Source organism: Magallana gigas, chromosome 1 (assembly GCF_963853765.1).
Source record: "Magallana gigas chromosome 1, xbMagGiga1.1, whole genome shotgun sequence".
Lineage (NCBI taxonomy): Eukaryota > Metazoa > Mollusca > Bivalvia > Ostreida > Ostreidae > Magallana > Magallana gigas.
The window spans coordinates 59,390,639-59,402,778 of NC_088853.1; the positions used below are offsets into that span (position 1 = coordinate 59,390,639).

Consider the following 12,140-nt stretch of genomic DNA (forward strand, 5'->3'; position numbering starts at 1 on the left):
TAGCAGTAGTATACTAAACTAAAATTGTCTTTATGTATACAAGTCAGATTTATGGTACGAATAAAAGAAATCCGGATACTTTAGAGTTATAACTTTGCTGATGATCAGAGATCGTTAATGGAGTCATGATACAAACTATCTGGACAATGTACAGTGTAGATCCTGTAAAAATGAAATCCAACTTCGAATCTACACTACCTGAAAATGCTTCCTCACAAGTTTCAGTTTTCCTGCCTGATTAATTTCTGAGAATTTTTTAAAAGATTTACTCTATATATAATCTATGTAAAACTTCGCCCGCCCCCCCCCCCCCCCCCAATTGTGGCCCCATCCTACCACTAGGGATCATGATTTTTACAACTTTGAATGTACACTACATGAGGATGCTTCCACACAAGTTTCAGCTTTCCTGGCTGATTAGTTAATGAAGAAGATTTACTCTATACATTCTAATGTAAAAATTTGCCCCTCCTCCCCCTATAGTGGCCCCATCCGACCACGAGGGGTCATAATTTTCACAACTTTCAATCTACACTACCTGAGGATGCTTCTAAACAAGTTTCAGCTTTCCTGGCTGGTTAGTTTATGAGAAGAAGATTTTTAAAGATTTCTCAAAAATTTCTAATTATCTCCCCTTGAAAAAAGGCCTGGCCCTTTGAACCGCCTTTGCCTAAGGGTGATTTGTGTCAAGTTTGGTTGAAATTGGACCAGTAGTTCTTGAGAAGATGTCGAAACTGTAAAAAGTTTACAGACGGACAGACAGACAGACGACACAAAATGTGATCAGAAAAGCTCACTTGAGTTTTTAGCTCAGGTGAGCTAAAAAGGACCAAAGACTGAATGATTGACAGGTAAAAATTATCATACCCTCCACAACTGATTATGCAAGGTATAAATATATGGAAAGGGCTACTTGTGATTTCTGTACATTTACAATCTAATCATATTTTTGTGTCAGAAAATATAACCATGCTTCACAAGCACAGCAATACCTACCTTTACTTTTCATGTAATAAATAAAAAGAGATGTTTCAATGAAAAATTAAATGTCATCATCAATATAGAAGTTTTAAATTAATATGCAGTCCAGTAATGCTTTTTCTTGGCTGTTATGTGAACATTAGGGTTCATAGCTCAGGCCCTAATTTTCATTCAGCAAAAAGGGACCCCTTGAATGAAAGCTCATCATATTGTCTCTCTCTTGTTAAAATTTGGTGATGTGAAATCAGATTCATTGTCTGGCAAATTGCGTCTGTATTGAAAAACTCTGAAAATGAAAGTAAAAGTCCTGGTAAGGGTGTACATCAAACAAATTAAATCCTTTACTTCAATACACTCTGCAAATATATTTTGGTTAATGGCACTATTTTGTTGTCTGACCGATTGTAAGAAGTGAAAAGCTGTCAATGTGACAGCAAACCAGGTTTTCTTTTATGTGAACTGTATGTCCATGTCACCCTGAATTAATAAACACTATACCTACTGTATCCAGAGAAATGGAGTACCCATACGCAATTGTTTGCCAAAAAATGACTAAGTTCAAAAGGTGGTATTTTTTCATAAATTATCAGAAATCTAAATCCCAGCAATATGCACACTTGTGATATATGAACAATTGATCTGCAAAACAACAACTTCCTATTGAAAAAAGTAGGAAAAGTTATCTGTACAATAGGGGTACACTATATGCAATGTTTTGCCAATAAATGACCAACTTCAAAAGCTGGTATTTATTTTCATAAATTATCAGAAATCAAAATCGTTGCAATATGAACACCACTGATATAGGTACACTAATAAATTCCTATCTTAAAAAAGGGTCAAATAAAACCACGTGGTCCAAATTTAGATGACAATAACATTGCAGGGGTGATATATATACATGTAGCAAAATTTTAATATTTTGAGATGGTCTCCACTAAACATCAGACAGTACAATTTTGTATTTTTTATATGTTAGGTAGAAAATGATGTTACTTATGACATATTACTATGTGATGAAAATTGGTATAATAGTATTTTTTAATTTGCATCGAAATTTTGAAATCAGGTTTCAAAAAAAAAAAATCGAGGAGGTCAATTTTCTTAAAACTTTCCGAATAACTTCGAGTTTCTGTTAAATATATATGGCTCAAAAATAAAAAGTTTTGCATTTGTAGTTTTTGTGGGAAAAAAACCCCAAAACAAACAAACAAACAAGACAAAAAACAACAAGAGGCCCATGGGCCATATCGCTCACCTGACCAACAAAGGCCACAATATACATGTAATCATATACCCCAAAGATCATGATTTGAACAATTTTTAATCTACACTACCTAAACATGCCTGCACAAAAAATTAAACCTTTCTGGCCAAATGGTTGTTGAGAAACCATGGTGACTGACTAAAAATATGCAGGTCTATAGGTCAAAAAAGAAATTTTTTGTATACATACAATTATTGGGCACAGATTAACCTGTTTGTGGTTATTTCATTGACTGAACAGAATTATTCTTCCTACAATAATTATCAATTATTGTGATGCCATTCTTCTCTGCGTTGATTGGCTAGAACAAGGTCAACAAACTAACAATCAAATTAATGGAATTTTATTGATATGCCTTTGTTTGTTACAATATTATATATCTTGCCTCAAGCCATAGTTTGATGTGAACCCTTGAAATTTACTAGTTTGACTGAAACCTTTTACATGTAAAATGTTTTGTTCACAATTTGGCATGATTTGCTTATGAATTTAATTTCAATATATTGATAAAACACAAGGAGACATAAAATTCATTTTAAGAAAACAATTTTATTATGAGACAATAACTAATAATAAATAATGTCTAAAATGAACCTTAAGTAATTAAGCATTTTTTATGTGTACATACATTTCAAAAGTTGTTAGAAATATACAATTTTTTTTTTATATGTTGTACATTCATAAATTAAATGATGGCAATTAATTTGAAATTTGATTTTCATGAGCATAAAGTACAGATATATGCAAGTCATATTTATACAGTTAATCAGTAATACATTTCAACTACATGTATTTAAATACACATTTTTATAAAGCTGAAAAAATTTACAAGTTGAACTCCTTTTTATAACCTTTCTTCGAAAAGGCGAAAACAGAAAGGTTATGAACAGTGAGGGTCTTTATAAAGTCAAAATTATGTAGAGATAATTGTAAATATATGTTTTTAAAAAAGTAATATCAATATGTGTCATTTCTTAGCTGTTACAAAAACAGTAAATGGTTTATCATCAGAAAATGATCAAAAATATTTTTAAACAGATTTGGATCCATGTACATTTAATATATTAACATTTGAAACAATTGCAGGAAATAATGCACTTTATACATATACATGTAACAATCATCGAGAGTGCTAAATTGATAAGAAAACATGTAAAGAGTTGTCATGGGAAAAGCTACTAGTATTAACTTGTTTAAAAGAAGAAAAAAATCATTGTTAGCAATGCATGTATTTATTATTTCTCAATTTAATTTTTCTCAAATTCATTTAATGACATATAATTTTCTATAAAGTGTAAACTAAGAGTACACTTTGTCAAATAAGCATTCCAGCAATGTGTATGATTGTTAAGCATATTGCTTTTTCTTTAATGATGCATCATATTTAATTTAAAATATGATTCTCTCTCCATGACATATATAATAGAAAAGGCAGGTTTACCGCACCGTCTACGGGCTGGCCAGTGACCTCCTTTCTTTATACTTACCTGTGTCTTTATGATAAATGGAAGTTATAAATCATGTACAAAAATAATAGTGCGTTTAGTATGTTTAAAATAAATACATGCATTTACAGTAATTAAAATCATTTAGCAAAAATATAATTTTCCTTCTGAACAATTAAACCCAGTATTACCAGGATTACTAGTTATTATTTACAGAGAAATGAATTGGTACATATAATATAAAAATCTGTCAACAGAAAAATATCCCAACAGAAAAAGAAAAGAAATACTACTAGAGGGGTCTCTAATTTTTTTGCTCCAATATTTCTTTTCTTATATCAGTATAAAACACGAGTACATCTGCTATGCACCCACATGATGAAAGGATTGCATGTACCGGTATACAATATACAGTCGATATAAATGAATATAAAACAATTTTGAAAAATAACAATTGAAAACATATTCGTGAATACATCTACTGTATTGTTAAGACACCAACCATTGCTTGATATAGCTGGACTAATAATAAAATATCATCAAGTTAAAAAATATGGTCTAATTATTCACTTTGGATGCAAACATTATTGCTGTGACATCTATATTATGAGTACAAGGTTTATCAAAGCTTTTGCAAAAATTGAAAAATGACAGAAGGAATATATTAGAATATAACATCAGTATACAATTCTTTATACAACAATCAAGTACAGATGATTCTTTTGAATTACTATGTCTTTCTTTCCTGCAATAGTTTGTCAAGCTGCACATGCTGGCTTTAAGAAGGAAAGCTTTGATTTTTTTGGCATCATATATTATACCGTACACAGTTTAGAAAATGTAAATTCATGAACAGTCCAGTTGTCATATTCACGGTTCACTCGCCTGTGATTCAGCTATTGTCAATTTTTTTTATTCTTGTTGATTAATTAATGACTTAAAATAATAAGCATACAATGAAGAGACATAGAATTAGATGACCCAATAATACACAAGAACATGCCAATTGAATTAAGATCATGAAGTAAATAAAATAATCATTACAGATTACCGATGTAAATAATTACTTAATATATTCATATAGCATAGGAATTCAACTGACTTTCATATTGTCATATTTTTCATATAGGAGGGGGCTCAGAATACTCCTCAATCTTCAGAAACAATGTACTAAATATTCCTCCATATTGAGGAAAAGTTGTATAATAACTCCTTTCCCCTCGACCATTCAATACATGATTTTGACACAAGCAAATGGTTGGTGTCTTAAAATACTTAAATTTATAGTCCATTTGTCACCTTTTTAAGGTGACAAATGTGATGAGGGAGGGGGCATTATTTTCGCAGCTCCCTCCGACAAATTTATACTTTCGTGCCCCTTTCTTTTAGAAAACTATTAAATCATTCAAAAGCACAGTAAATCATTTTATGATCAGACCAGTATGCTTCAATTACGTCTGTTACACATGGTGATATGTTTGTAAAAATCAAGTCAAGCTGAGAACCAGTATCATGTGTAGCCTTTGTAACAATTTGTTTACATTGAAAACATTTCTCTAAAAACATTAAAAAGTCAAAATGCCCAGCAAACAAGTCACAATTGAAATCTCCTAAAAGCAGAAAATCCTTCTGGTTGTCAATTAAAGGCTTTAGATGCATGTCTACATATTGCTTAAAATTTCCCAAAGAACAAGATGGGTATTTATAAATTACGATGACCTTTACAAATCTACTTTGACTTAAATGCACATTTGCACTGATGAATTCCACTGAGCCATTGTTAAACTTTGAGATACATGTTACCGTGTAGTCATTTTTCACGTACAGTGCTGTTCCATGATATGGACGTCTATTAAAATGACCTGTAACTTCATTGTTAAATATTGCTGTGTAGCCCTGTAGTTGAAAATTGTGTAATTCATCCACATCACATAGTCTTGTCTCTGAAAAACCAACTACATCTGATGCGAGAATATTTGGCTCACTTTTTACTTGTGGAAAGTGTTTATGAAGTGATCTACTATTGTTGAAAGCAACTTTAAAACAATTAGAATTGACCTGGTATAATGGGATGTAACAAAGTTGCAATGGTGCCTCTTTTTTCAGTCTTTCCATTTCCTCAAGCACTTTTTCATCCATAGCTAATGCCTGCTTGTTGAAGTTTAGGATATGTAGATGATTTACTGACCGTACACGACTTAAAGCCACATAATGAATGTGTGGAATTTTCCTTACTTTAGTTTGAGACAAGTCAATTACAATTTCATCAACAGTACAACCTTGAGCTTTATGAATTGTCTTTCCAGCAGCAGGTCTCAATGGAAATTGAATTCTTTGGAAAGTATTATGATTCAATACAAAAGACCGTTGAACTTCAAAAATAGGTGTCCATTCATTATTTATTCCATCATGAAACAAATGTTTGTATTTTTTGCGAGTTGACTTTCCAACAGCTGAATCAAAAAATTTTACCCAAACTATGCTTGGTCTTGATATGCCTTCCATTCTGCTTTCAATCAACTGAACCTTGCATGATGACCCATTTGTTAACCCATCTGAGACATCTACATTAACTGTAATATCATATATCATCCCAACAGCAAGAATCAAAATTTGCATTAAATTGGCAGTTTTGCTAACATCATCTACTTTCAATAAAGATCTAAGAAGCTTTTGTTTTACTTCCTTTGAGTAGTCTTTGATAACAGTATCTACTGATTTTACTGTGACCTTTTCTCCTTCAAGTGTTTCAATCAACTGATTGTTGTATGCATCTACTTTAGAGTTCTGAGTAAAAAGATGGGGAGCATGGTGGGGATAATTGTCACTTGTTTCTGTTATCATGCATCTTTGTATTACATGTTTGTCTTCTGATGTTAGTTCATTGTAACGAAGGCGATTTAGCAGTTGGGCAAACTCAAGATCATCTTTCTGGCGCATTATTTCATCCAATTCAAACACACAAAAGTGTTCCTTCCAAAGATTGTTCGCAAGAGCTTGGGCATCATGCTTTAAATCCTGAAAGATCCAACTGTCCATCACTGGTTTGAGTTGAAAAAAATCACCAACAGTTATTATACCTACACCCCCAAAAGGTTTTTTGATGCCTGTAAGAAGTTGTAAGCGACTGTCAATAAGAGCTAAAGACCTATTGCCTACCATTGATATTTCATCAATAATTATCAATTTTAGATTTCTGTATTTGGTACGAAAAGTGTTCAATTCATCACAATGCAAGCTTTGTTGGCTTTGATTAATTTTTTGATGAAAAGCAGATGCTATGGTTGATCCTCCAATATTATATGCTGCTTTTCCTGTGTAGGCACATAGAAGTATTCTCACATCATCTGGATTTTCACCTTCTGTGGAACATAGATATCGGTGCAAAGCTTGATAAAGTGCTCTTATCAACACAGATTTGCCAACACCTGCACCTCCAGATAAGAAAGAATACATAGGCTCTTTTTTAGTTTTAACCCATAGCAACACATGGTTGAAAAATTCCCTTTGCTTCACATTCAGGTTTTCTAGAAGTTTCAAATATTCATCATCAGGCAATCTTACAGAACTTTCCTCTGTAATCTGTCTTGACGAAATGCCAACATCTGCTCCAATATCATATATTCTTTGTTCAACAGGTCTTTCAGGATTAAACTGCACAAAGTTTTCAGATTCCAAAGATCCCTCAATTTCATCTTCTGCCTCTGTCTGCTGGGCATTAGGTGCCAATTCATCAAAAGCATTTTCAAATTCCTCATTTGCCATCTGCAAAGCTGCATCAAGCTGTTCAGCATTGAATTCATATTCCTTGATTTTGTGTGTCAGAAAAAACTTTTTAAGATTAAAAGACTTCTCAAAAGTGTCAGTTCCACAAAGCAGGTCAATTGATTCATTTCTCCACGGCAAAAACAACATTAACTTTTCCCTGAAGTAATTTTCGGCATCTGTTTTAAGACTAAACCGAACATATCTAATCACTCTAGGTACCTTGCGACGCCTGATGGCAATGCCATTTTTCAGAGTAACAAGTGTATCACTTTCACTAAAGTCAACATCCGATTCATCATTCTCATCACACTCATTTTCATCATCATTTATCTCTGTTTCATTGAAAGCATTTCCACTTTCCTTTGGGAAAACTACATCAAGCTGTGATACATAATCAGCTAAGCACCAGTTTTCTAGTTGTCTGGGTCGTTTTGCATACCTTTTAATGGCATTACTGCATTCGACATCCGTAGAATTTGGTGTCAACTTTTCCAATTCAGAATCTGTTTTGATGAGAATTACTCTATCATCAGAAGGACTTGTGTTGATAAATACAACATCTCTTGATGCTTTTGTCAGAGGCATTTGCAACACTAAGTATGCAGCTTCTTGTGCTCCAACTTCCACGCTGTTGAGAAAATGGTTTCCAATATGACGCACTTGTCGTTTTATGTCAAGATTTCCTTCTCTGGCTTCTTTTGCAGCTCTGTTTAGTAAATCACTCATTCCTCTTTGAGATTTACTTATGTATGAGACAATATACATTGCACAGGCATATGGGTCCAATATGAATTGCATGTCAATGTTAGCTTTCCAAGCATTTAGAACAACACTGTTGTAGGAGTTGACTCTCATATCACATGGTTTTCTTTTTAGAAAAACCTTTGGACCTCTTAGAGAACTTCTAATGCATTTGATGTAATCTTCCTTGGATATTTTTAACACTGTCTCTAGGAGTTCCTTGTATGATAAATCACAGTCATTTTTCAAATCATTTAATTTTTTTTGAACTTCATCATACATTTTTTTATACTTGTCAACATCTGACTCTAAAGGCTCCAAAATCATAGTTTCCTCAAGCGGAGGTAAAGGAAATCCAAATCTGCAAACAGATTTACCTCCTTTTTTGCATGTCTGTGAATGTTTATGCACTTGTAATCCTGTTAAGTCATCATCTTCATTCTTTTCACATTTCAAGTAATGATCAACAAAATGCACCATCTCTTTTTCACTATTTTCTTGGTATTTTGGTGCATCTTCAATCCAAACAATCATATGAACATGAGGAGACCCTCTCTGTTGAAATTCAATTCTATAAAAAAAGTCTTTCACAATGCCTATTGGATGATGGTCACTCTTCAAAACAGAATTCAAAAATACTCGAAACCTATGATCAAAGTATCTTGTGCAGGTGATAGGGTCCTTTTGTACCAATTTTGATTTTTCATTCCATGTAGTATCATTAATTTCCTCATCTGTATATTCTTTTCCATCATTTAAGATACCAAGTGCTCTAATGAGATCATTCCATTTTGTATCTGCAGCAGAAAAAGACATGAACCATGTTGGTAAGCCTAGCTGTCTGATCATAGCAAATACATCCTTTTTTCTAGTTTCAAGGTATGCAGGTGAATTTCTCAACTGTCTAAACACAAAGAAACCTTCATCGTGTCTTACTATGCTATTCACATGTTCAAGGTTTTTTATTTCATTTGCTGTAATAAGTTTTCCTTTGGTTTTGCATTTTCTAAGAGCCAAGTTACATTTATCAGTAATCTGTTTCATTTGAATTTTTTTGAGCTTGAAGAACAAGTTTGGAACTGACTGGGCAGCACGCCTATCTAAACTTCTCAATTCCCACTTAGCTATATCTGCATATGAGACATGAACTGCTCTTTCATCATCAGTAAGTCTTCCTTTTCCACAAAATATTGTTGGAAACGATAAGTATTCTGCATTTTGATCTTGATATAAACTAAGAGGACGCTGTCCTTCTCCTGGTGCAAATGTATATATCTGATTCATATCTCTCGAGGCATCTTCTAATAAAGTATCACAGTTGCCATCTCTACCAACTCCATCTACTTCACAAAAATCATCATACTCAGTATCTTTCTCAGAATCGTCATCAGTATTCTGATTTTTCGTACCTTGTGTTTCTACAAATTCTTGAAAAATTTCATTAGCTGAAGATGTGATTTCTTGAAACCAACTTTCATCAACATTAATGTTTGCATTCCTGTAGAAGTCACTATTGTTCATTAACCAGTGTAATGCCATGAGTACTTTTGTGGGTCTTACATTTTCCTGATAATCACATTTTTGATAACACAGCCTTTTCTTTAGCTTGACAGGAACTGTGATATGTTCATCCATTTTTCTAGGAAGACTATTCACAGTTGGTTGAACATCAACTGGAACATTCACAATATTTCCTTTCACTGAATACTGTCCACCTCTTGGCAATTCTCTTATTTGCATGAAAGGAATTCTTAGTGACACAAGTCTTTCTTCCAATGGAAACAAATTTAATTCCTTTGGCTTAGATGGCCAACTCATGCCATTTAGAACAGATAGCTTTGGAATCTTATTTTCTCGTATTGATGAATAGCAGGTATTGCAAATCCATTCTGTACTTTCAGCAGATGTTGTGTTTGTAAGATATTTATTTTTACTTAGGCTATCCAGTTTTGTGTTATCTACATTTAAAACACTTTCTCTGAACCAAGTTTGATGACAGCATGAACAAACGAAAATGGGACCATGTTTAATCTGTTTATGAAAATTCTGAATGCAGTTCTGGAGATGCATTCCAAACATTCTTTGTTTATTTTGTTCACTTTCTTTTTTACGGTACTCTTTATTCAACCTTTTTTCTTGTCTTTTTTCTCTATCACATAGCCTTTCATTTTGTCTAAAGACATTGTCACTTCTTTGTGATTGCTTTTTTAACCTTTCTTTTTCAAGAGCTAGTGGTCTTTCTCTGTATCTTCTTTTTGAAATTCTATTTTTTTCACGTTCCTTTTGATTTATTTCATAACTTTGTCTTCTAAGCTTCTTTGCAGACTTATCTTTTTCTCTTTCTTTCTTTCTTACTTCATCATTTTGCCTTTTCAATTTTTTTGCAATTGTTTCCCTTTCATTTTCTTTCTCTTTCACTTTAACACTTTGTCGTTTCAATTTTCTAGCATCTCTATCACATTCTTTGTCTTTCTCTCTAACTTCAACATGTTGCCTTTTCAATTTTCTTGCAATTGTTTCCCTTTCATTTTCTTTCTCTTTCACTTTAACACTTTGTCGTTTTATTTTTTTAGCATCTCTATCACATTCTTTTTCTTTCTCTCTAACTTCAACATGTTGCCTTTTCAATTTTCTTGCAGTTGTTTCCCTTTCATTTTCTTTTTCTTTAACTTTAACATGTTGCCTTTTCAGTTTTCTTGCAGTTGTTTCCCTTTCATTTTCTTTTTCTTTAACTTCAACATGTTGCCTTTTCAATTTTCTTGCAGTTGTTTCCCTTTCATTTTCTTTTTCTTTAGCTTTAACATGTTGCCTTTTCAATTTTCTTGCAATTGTTTCTCTTTCATTTTCTTTTTCTTTAACTTTAACATGTTGCCTTTTCAATTTTCTTGCAATTGTTTCTCTTTCATTTTCTTTTTCTTTAACTTTAACATGTTGCCTTTTCAATTTTCTTGACATCATTTCCTTGTTTCTTTCAAGTTGTTTGAATTGTTCATTTTGTCTCTTTTTCTTCATGTAATCCCTCATATAGCTTTTTCTGTCTTGTTCCTTGTCTACTAAATTTGTCACTGGTTGCTTTTCATCCATTCTATAAAATCTTTTCTGAAAAGGATCTTTTTCTGGGAAGCTATGGCACAATGTTGCAATTGAGATGGGTAAAATTTCAAATTGCATTGCAAAATCAATATGCATACTACCATACATATTGTACAAATAAGAGACCAAATCATCAATATTCCTGTTGAACACTAGTAAAGATTTACCTTCAAAGGATGACATACCATCACTGTCATGACAATGCGAGTCAAAGAAGTAGTACTCATTGTTGGACACTTTATATATCGCAGAACAAATAGACCCAATCATTATCATTAGGTACCTTGAAATTTGGAATGATTCTTCCAAAGCTTGATGCAAACTTTTTACTTGGCTGTTCTGCTCTTCAGAGACTACCAATCCCCAAATGCTATTAAATTTCTGAATAACATGATGATTTTCTCCTAATGTTATGTTAAGAGGTAGTTCATCAAAAGAGAGAAACTTGTTCAAAAATTTTCCTTTTCCTTGCAAACTTTTCACAACTTTAACATAAAGCTGGTCTCCTGATATTAATGTCTTATCTATAAATTCAGATGTAAATGAAAATCCTTCATAACATTTCACTAGCATTGTAAGAGCATTGCAGGTGCACTGACTTCCTCTTGAAAATAAAGAAAATCTATCATCTCCTTGATGAAATGAGCCAAATATCATTTTCATAGCACAAACTTGCTTCTCTTCATTAATGTAACTGAGTGAACATTTCAGACTAGCACATTTCTTAGAACCCAAAGGCAAATCTGCAATGTTACTGGCGCCCGAAGGCAAATTGGCAATTTTACTGGCGCCCGAAGGCAAATCTGCAATGTTACTGGTGCCCGAAGGCAAATTTGCAATGTTAC

General features: G+C 32.8%; 1 long non-coding RNA gene across 1 annotated transcript in view; it reads right to left on the reverse strand.

The window, feature by feature from the left end:
• Positions 1–315: 315 nt before the first annotated feature.
• LOC117685457 (uncharacterized) overlaps positions 316–12,140 on the reverse strand; it is a 46,428-nt gene continuing 34,603 nt past the window's right edge. The window contains exon 4 of the long non-coding RNA XR_010711292.1: positions 316–1,267. This is a non-coding gene — a long non-coding RNA (uncharacterized lncRNA). The remainder of the gene's footprint in view (positions 1,268–12,140) is intronic.